This window comes from Dermacentor albipictus, chromosome 9 (assembly GCF_038994185.2).
Source record: "Dermacentor albipictus isolate Rhodes 1998 colony chromosome 9, USDA_Dalb.pri_finalv2, whole genome shotgun sequence".
Lineage (NCBI taxonomy): Eukaryota > Metazoa > Arthropoda > Arachnida > Ixodida > Ixodidae > Dermacentor > Dermacentor albipictus.
This window is the reverse complement of record NC_091829.1, coordinates 80,165,365-80,180,279: the sequence shown is the minus strand read 5'-3', so window position 1 is coordinate 80,180,279 and position 14,915 is coordinate 80,165,365. Positions and strand designations below refer to the sequence as shown.

General features: G+C 43.3%; 1 long non-coding RNA gene across 4 annotated transcripts in view; it reads right to left on the bottom strand.

Moving 5' to 3' along the window:
• LOC135919018 (uncharacterized) overlaps positions 1-14,915 on the bottom strand; it is a 108,209-nt gene that overhangs the window by 43,958 nt on the left and 49,336 nt on the right. For 2 of the 4 annotated variants that reach the window (XR_011508625.1, XR_010569858.1), the window contains one exon: positions 14,495-14,572. The exons of the other annotated variants lie outside the window; for them this stretch is intronic. This is a non-coding gene — a long non-coding RNA (uncharacterized lncRNA). Of the gene's footprint in view, positions 1-14,494; positions 14,573-14,915 lie in introns of those variants that run through there. 4 annotated transcript variants of the gene reach the window in all.

The window sequence follows — 14,915 nt, the reverse complement described above, 5'->3', positions numbered from 1 at the left end:
CAAATACTCTCTTGGCAGTGTTGGCTAAGCGCATGACAAGGTGCAGCTCTGAAGGACAATTACCGCCATCGTTCTTCAAGCACAGATCCTAACAGGCGCAACGTGTTTCAGCAGCAAAATGAGCGAAGCCTTCGTGTGAACGCTAAAGCGAAGATTAACGCAATTTACTATAGCGCACTTTACTGTTTTCTCATGCTGTGAGACATCGTTTTCGGAGAAGAAAGAAGTGGCGCGTTATCGGATATCCCAGAGAAAGCTGAACCCAATTTTCGCGCGCACACTTTACAACATCCACAGTTCCGCCACGGAAAAACTGCAGCAGAAGCGGCGCTCATAGAGTGAGGCCAATCGGGGAAACCAAATAATGAATCATATATACTTTTGTAAGGGGGCGCAGTATAGAACGTATCACATTTAGTCCAATGCTGAAACTGAACACACAACGTGTTCTCGTTTGTCCGTTTCAGCCTACTAACTGGTTTTCATAAGACCGATAGCACACCTTTAATATTGCATTTTCTTAGAATGGTAGCTAAAAACATCACTGTCAAAATAACATGCATATCATCATACGGTTGCTTCATTGTCACATATATTAGCAACCTCAGTGGTAAAACAACAACAATAATAAAGAAATAAGTTCAAACAAAGAGGTATTCTATTTACTGAAGTCATTCGCCCCTTAGCACTTTTGCAAAATTAGGCTGATTCTGGAAAGGCTAACGGCACTAGTTACCTTTCAGTATGAAACACTTTGCACGTGCCCGTTTCCATCACCTGGCAACACTAGCGTCAAAACGGCCGCAAGCATCATTTAGTACTACGAATTCGGAATAACACACCGGCCTTCCATGGGGCTTTACCACCCCACCTAAGCCATCAATTCCTCCATGTTGTTTGGCTTGATCTGCAGTGCCCATCACCATACCAGGAACCGGGAAAAAAGTCTGAGCTATCACCTACTCTTGAACAACTAACTGTGCTACTTTTGCACGAGAGGTACGCCGATTAGGTACATATACTTATGGATCGGCAACTCACCGGTGTTCCTCTGGAGCCGTGGTATTCCCAGCGAAAGGCCCCACAATCAGTTTCAAGACATGTCACCCAACGACACCGATGTCTGCGGAACTTGCAGCTCTCGTCAGCCAAGAACAACCTCGAAGATAGTCAATATTCAGTGACTCGAAGGCAGAGCTGCAGTCTTTGCTATCAGCCCTGCGGCATGGACCAAACGAACAACTAATATTCGACATTACAGAACTAATCCATACCTTGACTGAAAAAGGACACGACGTGATATTTCAGTGGATTCTAAGTCACTGCGGCGTCACAGGAAATGAACATGCCGATAATATTGCTCGCTCAGCTCTTCAAGGGGACGAAGAGGAGCCGATACTATTATGAAGGACAGATACCACTAGAACATTCAGAATGCTCAGCCATGATGTTATGTTCTCCTTGTGGAACGCAGGCAGTTTTCAAAACAACCAGCTGCACAACCTAGACTCCTCTCTACGCCTTTGCATTCCAGTTGGACTCTGCCATCGCGAAGCTACCCTGCTTTCTCGAATATGGCTAGGGGTGGCCTTTATCAAGTGTTTTGCTTTCCGAATCAGTTGGGTTGGGATATCGAGGAGACTCTTCAACACCTTCTCTGTGATTGTCCTCACTATAATTTACAGAGACGATCGCTGAAAATCGCGATAGCGCGATGCGCCCACAAACCTCTAACAGAGGAACTTATTTTAGAATGCCGACCTCACATGACATAGCAGTGGAGGGCGACGAGGGCACTGTTGCAGTTTTTAAGGGGAACAGAATTGGACAAGCGGCTGTAGCCTGAACAGATGTTATAGTGCTGCAAGTACTACTGTGCTGTGCGGTGAGCATTTGCGGTGACAGTGACCGACTGTAATTGTTAATTGTCTGTCTATGCTCTTTTCTTTCTTTATCTCTACTTTGCTATCACTTTACGTTGCCCGCCCCTCTCCCGCCAGCGTAGGGTAGCTAACCCGGTCTACCCATCTGGTTGATCTCAATGAGAGCAGCATTCCGGGCTAGTTGGTAATCTATTACTCAAATACTGCGCTTGATATGTGTTCTTCTCTTACGTCCGTGTCTTTTTGTTTCGCAGTAGTAGTTGAGTAATGGTTACCCTTCCTTGCCTTTTCCCTTTCTTCTGTCTCTAGCATTGAAGAAGTAAGAAAAAATTAGATGAAGCACAACATGCGACTGCAGGCAAACTTGAATTTTATTGTAGTTTGCAGTTTTGGACGGGGAAGGTTGTTTTGCCCTTGCTACTAGCGAAGTATTAAAGGCACAGTGTGGGAAGTTGTCTCATAAGAGTAGTCAAACTACGATGGACTAAACATTACTATAATCATTAAGCGCCGTAGCAGTGTTTAGGTGGTGTTTAAGTGGAGTCTTAGGTAGGCGTAGAGCAAGTCATCCATACCTTTGAATACACGATGGAGGAATCAGGTGTGCTGTTTCAAAGACTGACTGGTTCTGACATTGGAGCGAGTGCACTCGGTACTTAGATGCAGTATCGGTATGCACAGCTGCTACAAAACATGACTAAAAATCATGGCAGCAGAGAGCACAGCAACCACGATGTCTGCTTTGGTAAGCTTTCTCAACCATTGCTCTTAAAACTCGAAAAGTATTGCATGAAGAGCTAGTAGACATGAACAGGACACACACAAAAAAAGACATCATGGTGCGATAGATCTTTGTGTCTCCTTGTGCAATGTCGCCCGTGGAATTTCGTGCTTAATATCAGAGATATCCTCGAGGATGAACGTTAACCAAAGATTAGTGCGCCGTTTGGCATTGGGTACCCACGGTAAAACTACAAATCGGGCAGCGCGAGGTGACCGTTGTTTGAAGTTAGGAAGAGCAGAGAAAAAATTAAGTCTGTAGAAAGACTCAGGAACGTGAAGGAAAAGAAATGGGCGGCCAAAAACGGTGGCCATTTCACATCGCACTAGAACTTCTATACATGCCCCATGGCATTTCTTATAGGTGCTATGAATAAACTTTTTCAGGGCCCGAGATGCCCTCTAGACGCTTGAGCCACTCACAAAAGCATAGATATGGTGAGCACAGCAACGATAGCATACACCTTTTAGCATGCTCCAATTATACTTATAGCTGCCCTCCACTTCCAGCAACGAGCGTCGACCGCAAACCACCAGCGTTGGAGCCCGTGCCCTTCAGTGCCGTGCCGTACTTGTCAGCCGTGAAAACTGAACGAAGCCGCGAGTGCAAAATATATTAACCGGCTGAATGGATCAATTTAGGAGACGTAAAGCAAATGAGTTAGCCCTGCCACCAGTGACACGATTGAAAAAGCACGTGCTTCTTTCAGCGTGCGTTTTATTTTCGTTCGCTTCGGGGTTCTACTGTCATGCAAATGGGGGCAGCCGAGGGCGAAACATGCCGGCAATCTTTGCTTTGCAGATCAGCAAATTTTGTGTAACACTATATGTGGAAAGTGCATGCGTAACTATGCCTTCACCAGCCTTTGCCGAAGTCGATGCGCAAACAAAATAAACTGGGAAAATACCATGGCGCGGTATATAATTCTACGATCACCGTTTCAAAAGTCACCGTACGTTTTGCAAGCCAGAAAGATGTATATTTCGCTATATTTGCGCTTTGTAAAAGCCGTTTTTGCTTTGGAAGTGGTTTATCAGTGTTGTGTGCAGGCCTTACAGGAAGAATGTTTCTTGGAAAACAATTTTTGTTTCTAGAATGCTGGGTCAACGCTGCCTGAGGGTAACCCTTAGACCAGATGGAAACATAGCTGTACCAATAGCATAATTTCTAACCGTGCCTCAAAACACCATTACTTTCTTAGATTTGCCGTCATAGTATTGACGACTATGTACTGATAGTACTTCAGTAAGCGCTGCATGTTTTTCTTTAAACCTATTTAACAGAGTACATTTGGTTTAAGCACAAATGCAAAAAAAAATAGAACAAGCTGCAGAGATACTATCCTCAGATGAGAAAAAATGCCTGGAATACTACGTTGTTTAAGAGGAGTATCAGGCCGCAACTGGAATTTCGTTTGGACGTTAAGCCCCATTCCTTCCGGTTCATCTTCTCAAGGAGCAGGCTGCCTTAAAGATAAGAGAGGGCGACAAAGAACAGCTCATGTAAGGGGAAGTGTGCCACAACGGCCTGACGTCATGTTGGGCGGTCCCTGTGTTTTACCGAGGACCACGTGTTGGCTGAACTGCTTGGACAATAGTGTCTTCCATACACAGCAGAAGCGCCACCTGGCAGAGCGGCTTTGCGTTTCCTGGAGACACAGACTCCTTGGGCACCACACTTTGACAACCACCAGAGAGGGTTTGTCCGGCTCAGAATTCTAAAAAAATGCTAATTAACATGCCGCACGGAAGAATAAAATGAAGACGGGCGTTGCGATGCACCCAGTGTTACCTATACCATATATGAAAGCCCACATAAAATTTTCTGCAAAGCAATAATGTTTCTTGGGAGAACGAAACAAAAGCTATTAACAAACTGAGCGGTAGGATACCTGCAGCTCCCTGCCTGGCCTCCTAACTTTGTGTACAATGAGAATGAACCAGGACGCCGCGTGTTGCATTTGAAGAGGTTAACATTTGTGGCACGGCAATCCTTTTTTTTTATTCCAAAGTAGCAGACAAAACGCTGAAGAAATCATTTAGTGCTTGTTCCAGAAATACATGGCAAATGTTTTTCAGAGCGAATGGCAACAGCGGTATGATCAGCTCAGCTTTAAAAGCAAAATTACTTTCGTGTCCTTACATACACGTCAATCATTTGATAACTGAAAGCTACTTGAACAACTGTGTGATATAGGTGTGGGTTCATTAAATGTCTCTCATTAAAGCATCAAATCAGAGTCTATTTGAGCACGATAGGCTTAATACCATGCGCAAAAAGACAATGTCTTCGGCAAGCGCAATGCTAAACGACAAGACAGCAGGGCATGGCTGTGCATTAAAAAGAATTGCTCCTACATATAAGCAAACAACCGGCGCTCGAGCAAACACGGGCATAAGGCGACATCGCGTGAGGCCATTGCAGTGGGTAGTTTGCACCACCGGTCACGAAATTAGGCTGGAAGCTCCATATTGAAATTATGCGCGCAACAGCTTGGATCCCTACGCATTACCATTGTGGGCGCCTTATTTCGGTATTAATGCTTTTTTTATGCCCTGACATCACGCATGAACCATGCGCAGATATTTGCGAATATCAAATGTTTCTAATGCACTGAGTAAACGGCACGCGTACGTTAAGTCTTCTTCTTTACACTGGTAGTGTATTTAAGCTCCAAGTAACAACCATAATCACTAGGATACCGGTGAGGCAATTTCTTTCAATATTTCCATGCTTAGAAGTGTTCGTATAGGGTTAATCAAAAACAAAACTTAATGTTACCTTGATAAACAAAACTTGTGAAAAGACCAAATCTCAAATTATTTTGTCTAGATTGTGAGTTTACACAACATACTTTCTCCCGTGGCCCATGGCATTGAAAACAACTTGACCGCGAAAACTCGAAAACTTTCCTCGTCTTATTATAAATACGCTTATAAGCAAAATTTCGAATAAACTGAATCACCCATACCTTAGCTAGTGCGGCAATCACGTTCGCATTGTGCTCGGGAACGCTCATGGAAACATTAACATTCACTGTGCTTGAAAAATCACATAAGCTCGCATGCGATGACAGCGAGAAGCCGCAAATTGCTAAGGTCCTCGGTACTCCTATGCTACCGTCCAAACTGGCATTTACGTCAAATGCTTGTATTAGAAGGAGATTCCGAACCTGTTTCCAAAGTGTCTGGACGCTTGAAAATGTCCGTCAGTTCTAGTTTGTAAAAATAAAGAAGAATAAAGTAATACATGTACAATACACTTGTCCTGAATTGCGCAGACCTCAGGAAGAAGTTGTCCATACGGGGTTAACGCTGCATCGCCTACCGATAATACAATAGGAAACTATGATTAAACGTAAAGGAACGTGAAAGATGCCGGCAAAATTCAAGCAGAAGTTCTTTAATTACAGTGCTTGTATTTATTTGCATGTATCTTTTTTATTTTTATTCAAATGACGCATTCATAGCAAGGAGGCCAGCCGCCAGTCATGGTGCAAGTTGTAGGCACTGTCGCACAAACAGCTGAAGAACTACTAGCATAGATGTATGGTATTAACAATAACTCGCACCGTTATGAATATTGAAGCCTGCTCAGTGAGCAGGCTTCAATATTCATAAAGGCTACTAATTTCTACTGAGCAAATTTCTACTTCTGGCTGAAAGGTGTGCCTTTGCATACCTCTGCCATGCACTCTGTATGCAGTGTGCATTGAACTAAAATAAGACTTTTTGTTAGCGTACCGAGAAAATGGCAAACTTTGTTAGATCGACTTGGACTAGTGCGACCTTTACTAAATACATTCCATAATAAAAAAGCGCGCTGATTTCTCAAGAGGCTGCAGGGAACCAAGTGAGGTCATCTCAAAGTCACTGCTAACATTTCCACTTCAGCCCCAGTAGAGGCGAGTACCTAGTTTTAAGTCTATGTAAGCGGGGAGACGCGCCATCTCTTTAGGGACTAATCTCGGATCGTGCCCTTTTGGCGATATTAAGAGGATGGTATTATGTGCTGGAAGCAATTCCTTAGCCTTCTGTAACCTAGTATCAAATTAATGAAACATGCGTGCGTTGAAGCATGTTTTTCAACTTCGGGCATAATTGCGACAATAACCCGCCTATTTCTTTCTTGTTATTTTGTTTTCCATAGCCATAGTGGCTTTTTCAAGTGATAATCAGCATTCTTAGCTCTATTTCACGTCGGTTAAACTGAAATGCAATATAAGGAAGTAGGTGCTTCCTACCTCGCCACCTGAACCCTCAGCTACTCTATCATATACGTCGTTTCTTCCACTTTCATTTTGAATGTGAAATAAAAAAGTGCAAAATATACTGGCACAACAGAAAGTGTCAAACGACTACAAAATAGCGTCCTCGGAACATAAACGCATCTTCCTGCGCGCTAGCGTAAGCTTGTTACGAGCCGGCAGAGATCCTTGTGACCGTCGCTTTGTTGTCAGGGCTGTCGGATGCAGCGCGCGGAAAGGCATGTCAGCCTCGTCGTTTTTGAGAACCTTTCATTTTTTTCATTTTTTCGTCTTGATTTGTGCTTCATACTTGTGGTGCCTCAAATGCACAACGCATCCCCATTCACTTCTGCATTTCCCGACGCTGTCCTGAAGAACGTTTTCTTTTTCTGTCCGCTATCTTCGCCGTCTGATACAACGACAGCGCCACCTTTCGTAATACATCCGCATTGCCTGGCCGTGAGCATTCATCTAGCTCCCACGAGAGTTCAAAGCGCAATCTGTCATTGCACTTCGGTTTTGCCTCTGTATATGGCTTCTCCACTGTATAAAGTCACCTCGTGTCTTTTTATGCTTCCGTTTCGTTCTCGGCTCCCATGTTAGCCGAGTCTTTCCCATAGCGCCCGTCTGTCGCGACAGCCTAGCCCCATACTACACGCATTGTGCAGCAGGATTTTGATTTCACGGCGCGGTGTGTTGAATGCATCTCACCCTGCTTTCTGCATGAATCGGAACGCGTTCGTTGCCCTTGAACGTGATTGCATAGGAACGGCGCGGAGGAGCGATGGAAAGTAACAAATTGTTAGCGGCTGGTGTGTGCATTGAAACTCCGGCACAGGAAACAGAAAGAACAAGCACGAGCGAGGGCACTGTATGAGTGTCTGAATGGAGAGGGGCCAAGTCGGCATTTTCACGGTGCTGCGATGCTGCAAAAAACTGGCAGAATACGTCAGTGAGCTATCGGCTTAAATGCTTAGCAAATGTGCACCAGTGAGAAAAAAAGGCGAGCGCAAGATTCAAACATCATGAAAGAGACGTTAGTGTGTTATTTACTCGGTGAGATACACGCTTGTTACGAGTAAAGCTTAATCGAATTTCGCTAGCCAAGTTCTCTCAACCTAATAGCAAAATGAAAAAGAAAAATCAGCAAACATAAATCCCGAAAGGAGTAACAAAGTACTGCCGGACCTCGCACTGCTCTGAACGGCTACGAATGCCGCTGAAGGTTGGTAGAATTCATAACACGCTAGGTACACCGGCTTTCGAGGCAAAGCAACTTAATCGACTGCTGTATGTAACAGACAATTTGAAGAACAACTGCCCTATGTTCATGAGTCTGTAAACAACACTTAGGATGTCACCAAACGAAATGTAATAACAAAGAATCCTAATATCAGTTTAAAAACTCGGTTAACCTAGGTTAGCATTAAAAACCTCTATCCTTTTAGCACAACACATCTGGCAAATAAGTTCTGCAGAAGCGCGCAAGGTGCAGAAAGCACATCAAAAAGAAAAATGGACATTCACCCGAATAGTAGCACGGAGCTACAAAGGAAACCCACACGTCTTTTTCAGGAATTAATTGAATTAGATAATTTAAATATGAGCCATAACGTAATTAGTTATTAGCTTAGTGCATTTTTATTATTTAGTCAGTTATGCATTTCATTTGTGCATGTAAAGTCCGTCCCTTCGAGTAGACCAGCTGATGTTCTAGGATTCTTCAATCTGCCTCAGGCAATCTTAAAATTATTTTTGAAAGTATTGGGTTAACTACCTAGTATAGCCGGCCGATTTACTATCGTTCCCTTATGTTTCTTTCAATGTTGTGCAGAATCTCCTTAGGTCAAGCGCCATGAACGCCCTCATGTTTGGTACCCATGTTTGTCTTGTATATTTAGCGTGTGCTGTTTGTTCTCACCTGCGAGCACGCACCTTGTTCCCTTGTTCTTCAGAGTTCATTCAGAGTTCATTGTTTATCAGATCTTATTCATCTGAGCTCAGCTTCATTGCTACGTCGCCTTAGCAAACGTGACGTCCAATTGCACGCCGCAGAACAAAGTGCAGCCATGACAGCAAAATTCCTTGCACCCGAAATAAGATTCGATAAATGTATTTCAGACTGTAGGTCAGCTATGGAAGTGCAGTTTATCAAGATACTTGAGGCTCCTTTTCAGATTCACTGTATAGGGCAACCTACTTATACAACCAAATTCGATAATAAAGAGCTTTTTGTACAGCAAATTGTGTTTTATTTTTAACTTGCAAAACTCATTTAGAGACGTTAGTACAAAATAAGTTCCTGAAAACGCCTGCAGCCCTCTGCATAAGAAACGTGAACCACGGCACTTCCCTTCCTTTCTATATCTCTCCGTGTATGCTTTCGTAGTATTTTTGTTCTCATAATACGGCTGAGCATGCCTCACAACATCTTGGGACGTAAACCAAGTTAATCGATAGACAGTCATGAATCATACAGGGTCACTGCGTTTACAATCACATGCTACACGAGAGGCAGCAGTAGCATCACTGCCGGGCAGATTTGTTCCGCAGCATCAAACAGAACTCGTTGAGAACATCACGGACCATGCGGCGGAGGCAGAACATCCTTTCTAGTGGGATGTGACACTGGTTAACAATCCCATGGCTAGATCTAGTACATTTACAATGCAGTAGATCGCGGTAATTGAGTGAAGGTGGTAAGGGACGCACAGAACTCACGCCACTGTAACTGTCCCAGCTTTTGTGTATTCATGTTAGACTTTCGGTGCACCGCTAGACTGCCTTCGTAATATTCAAGCCTTAGAGCACGAACAAGAAAACCGATGCTCTGCTTTCCGTCTGACTCCTGCGTGTCGTTCGTAGTTTGCCTGAAGACCCCTATGGCTTTCATGGAACAGCTGCCCTAACTACTAAGTACGTCTGATGTGAAACTGTCCAATCTGGCTACGTCGTGCGATTCAGCATGATTACATTCTCGAAATAGTTGCCAATTACAAACTTTAGTGACTCTAAATGATCTTGCTGGGTGGATTTGCGGATGCGCTATGAGAATTGGGAAGTCGTCGCTACCCCAACACAAATACCGCATGTAATGTCAGAAGAGAGCACAGACGGATAAAGTCAGCTACCATCAGTGTCACTTCGAGAATGTTATCGAATCGTCATTAGGTAGGACAAATCTGCATGCTACTATGGCGTTTTCAAGATATCTGCCTCTAAAATTAGCGTGGCTACTTTCTCAGGTAAGGTGACGAGCATTGGAGCCACTGCAGAATAGGTCTAGTACTTCGCCTCTTTGAAAGAAATGCACTAAAGTTAAATCAGCAATTCGAGTTATTGGTAGCATATAAACTAACATTGTCCCCAACAGGTTTTTGAACTGCAGTTTACCGGCAATGAATACAGGCCCCTTAGAATCCGAGCACAGGACGAAGCAGACAGGTATATTGCGTCTGATGGATAACGTAGCTGGGCTAGGGTTCGGAGTTAGTACAGATGAGCACCTGACATAGTTCGAGAGCCGAAAGTCATGGGCAATACCTGCTGCGTTAAGGCACAGAACGGAAATTATGTACCGCCGAACAAGCTTCCTGAAGTCTGCACTCTTAGACTGAATGGCATTTGCATTCCTCTGAAATATGCTTGTGTTTCCAAAACCGTTATCCATCTTACGAACCATAATGCTATGATCTAAGCTATTTCAGGAGTACCAACGGTTCTGGCGTAACACCAGCGCTCACCTCTGAAACGTTGTTAGTCAAAGGAAAAGTCCTCAGAAGTGCTTTTAACACAACAAAGACTAAGTACTTCACCACATGCTGTTCAAATAATTTTCGTTCCCATAACACACAAGCAGGTGCTTGTGTTCTCTCAAAGGAGTGAATGCCAGCTGGGACTCATGTTCGTGGTCAACATGCGTATTGGCAACGTCTTTCCTCGGCTGCCTTTCCAGCTTCGCTTGGCTTTCGTGTGCGTTAAGCCAGTAGCCGTCATCGCATAAGTATTCGTGCTCTCTTCAGATTGAGATGGAAGAGCAGATTTCACTGGTTTGACAGAGTCTAAGTCGGAAAGAGGATAGCTTTGCTTCGGGATCCGGCGATGTAATATTTCTTTTCGCCCGGGCATTGAAGCCGCTTCGTGAATGGGACATTCGGCTCATGAAGATGTATGGACCATTGCAGCTGGCACACTTGTGATTATTTCTAGAGGTGCAGGCTTCAGCCATCATGCGTTCCGGCACAGATCTTGCATCGCGACTGGCCATGACAGGACTTTGAAACCTGTCCGAATGGCTAGCAATTGTAGCAGAGAGTTTGCAGGCTCGAACCATGCTTCTACGGAATATGCTCGTGAATTTAAACAGAACGAGTGTTTGCGATGGTTTATCAGGCGAGTATTTGTAGGATGAAGCGTCAAAGTGCATGTTCCAGTGCTCCATCTTCTCGCCGAAGCTTCTTCGGGTTCACTTTGTGCTGCTTTCATTGGAGTGCGGCTAAAAAACCTTGGGCCGTTCGGTTCCTATTCTCCGCATTTCTATTATACATAAACACTATATATATCTATAACGCCAAGATCTTCCTATGCTTCCGCAAAAGGCAGCGCATTTGCTTTAGCGTTCGACGACGTATCGTAACAGATATAGGAGTGATATGCCTGATTTTTTATCGTCGTCCTGTGTGTCTCGCCCCACAAGGCATGGATGAGATAGACTACCGACAAACACGTCTAAGATGCAGAATTTTATTCCAAAGCGTTGCTCACTCCACTAAAGTAAGCTCAACGGAGTAAAGAATGACCCTTTGTGCACTTTATACGCACTATACTCAGCATTACACAATAGAAAAATATCTATTTGAAGCAGAATCAATCGCATAAAATTTTAAATCCAAAGCAGTTCTTTGCCTGATCGCAGCCAAAGAGACAGAAAAGCCGCGCTCATACACGTGCCACTTTTGGCTCGCAGAAATGTGAGCCGATCCCGGAGATTGTGCAGTTCGAGAAGCAGCCCGATATAGCCGTCGTACAGCCGTCGTCAAACCGTTGACGTCATACTGTGGTTGTCACGATGTCATTGCGCCATGCAATCATCGTTGTTCCAGCTTCGTCATCCCCTGGTCATCATGAAGTCATTGTCAAGCCATCGTCGGCGTACTATCATTGCTACTTTTTCTTCACATTTGCGTCATCGATGCATTTCATAACTGGCGTAGGCAATCATCAAAGATGCTTTCTGCCACATTTTTTATGCAGAGAACTACATGACAGACGCAAAGCGTACGAAAACGTTAGTGATTCTTCGAAAGCATTACGACAAAAGAAAAAACATATGATATTGCCATTGAAAACGCAATGCTCCGCATCAAACGTAGTTTTGAACGTTATAGTGGATTCCACAAGTCGTCGTGCTCAGCAATACTCCGCACGCGAAACTAGAACGAAGCCGTACTGAGTACGCAGAGGTACACGATCAATATCAAAGTATCCTTCTTTTTTCGGAACTAGTAGACACTACATGGAAAATCAGGTCGTGTACACATATGTGCGCACCCTGAGAGATTGCTGGTTTGTACATTTTGTGGAGATTAGTCACCATAAAAGAAATAATTAAATGAAATAATACTGAAGAATATTGCACAGTTACAAGCTTTTATTTAATTCCAATACACCTGTAGCAAACTCTCCCATAGTTACAAAAAGATTGACTTCATTATTGCAAAACTTTAGCGCCAGTGTCGGGTGCACTTACGGAGATCACCCTTTTGGAAAACCCATTCAGTTACCAGTAGCCTTCAGTTATTCAATTCATGGTCTCTAGTGAAGAAATACGTTACAGATATAAATATTTAGATGCTGTGTATCTATACATATTTGAAAGCATTAGCAGGGCCGTTTCTTGTTTAGCCTTGGCATGGAATAAAATTTATCAGAAACTATGCAACACGCTTAAACTGAGGGCTTTCAAATAATTGCATTAGCGCGCGTTGAAAATTAACCATGAACCACTGGCACATATTGAAGAAATTTCATTTTTTTGATAAGCAATCGTGAAAGCTAAGGCTCATTGTGCAGATGCAAGCAAAAAAGTCATTGCTTTGATAAGCTGAACCTTCTCACTTCCAAGAAATTTGTCACTTGTTTTCGCTACGTTGGTGTCCATTAGGTTAACGGTCACGCGAGTAATTTTGCCCTTGCGAGTACGTAAATCGTTGATCGAGCCTAAGGTCAAACGATGAAATCGGGATAAGCATATGGTATGTCACAATCACGGGATGATGATGATGATGATGATGTCACGCATGATAAGGAAAACTTTGCTGAAGTGAGTGAATATTACCCAAGTGAACAAAGAAAATCAAGAAAGAAATATATTATGGTGGCAGTCATTTGTGTCCGTGGTTCAAGCACATGCAAATATCTCGGAGGAAACAATAGGGTTGCCTGGTGTATGAAGAGCACTTTCATACTCTACATTCGATCGCCTTTCGCTTCTGCCGGTGAGAGACGCATGAAATTATCGCTACATTCACATCCCACTAAGAGAACCACCATAATTTCTCGCTCCTTTGTAATTGAAGGCACAACCATCCATTCATTCATCTTTCGCCACATCATCCGCTTCTCTTTTTATCCAGCCACATTATTACTGCAATTTAGGCCAGTGTACAAGCTTTCAGTATGTTTACATGGTATGCGTAAAGCAAGTTCCAACTTAGTCACAAAGTATGCAGAACAAAACTCACTTTGCAAGCTATCTAAACTAGTGTGTAACAGTTTTGAAAAGTATAGTCATTAGAAAAAAGAAGGTTCCGATGGAATCCAGAGAACTCTGCACGCAGGCCGAATAAAAAATTATTCTGTCATTGCTCAACGGTGCGCTGAGGCCCCGACAAATATCACTAGCTTATGAAACATTACATAAAAAAGGGCAGTCTTGAAAATAGCGCAACTAAGGCAAACTGTGCGACTTCAAGAAGCTCCAATGACCGAAAACACACTCTAAAAAAAAGAACCCAAGCTCTCGAAAACTTGTCCGCGACTTCTGCCGCTGACCGCAAACAAGCGCTTCTTAAATTGCCGTTCGGCTGGTCAAAGCACTCCTGTTTTTATATCTTACTCTCCCAAAATGCCCCGAAGTCGAAGAAGGTTCAACACTGCAAGGTTTGACGTCAGTTGTTACAAAAAAAAAAGAACTAGGCGGAGAAATAGAAGGAAGTATTAGAAGAAAAAATAATGTAGGCCATCGACTGTGGATAGCTTTGGCGACGTGGGAATAAAAACACGAAAAGCAGATGTGACGAAAATGTCTTTCTGAAAAAAAAAATACTGTTGAAGAACTTTGTTTTAAGCGTTCAAATGAAGTATTCGACTTCATCGACGGTGGCCGAAGGTCGCTAAATTGAGGGTAAAATGAGAAAAACGCAGGGAACACACCGTCAGCAAGAAAGCAAGAAAAGCTGCGAGTTTTGCGATCATTGGTGGGGGCCGAGAAAATTGTAACATCTAAAAGTAAGAGTTCAATGATTTCGGTGGTTGCCACTTCCTCCTGGGCTACCAAAAAAATTGATCGGGAAAGTTCTGAACTGAAGAAAAACTGCAATATTTTATTTTATTTCCTTGTTCCCATCCCTGCATGGAGGCTTGGTGGTGTCTCTTGTGCTTCTGTAAATGGTAATAACGCAAAAAAAACAGAAAAACAATTACTGCCTTTGGAGCGACTACAAATGCATAATGATTATAGTTTTCCGCAATACAATAAAAGACATCTAGTCATGAAAAAAAGAACTTGCATAGTGCTGTTTTCTACACAGAAAAATAACAAAAATAGATTTTCTATTTCTCCCGGATATACAGACATTTCAGCCAGATGCACAATATTTTTTTAATGATTTACTGTCAAAACTCATAATGTTACGATAACCTGGGGCGGGAGCTCCATAGCAATGTCGGCCACCATATCACTTTTATGTCTTGGCATAGGCGTCCGTGATACCAGTCCATGTTC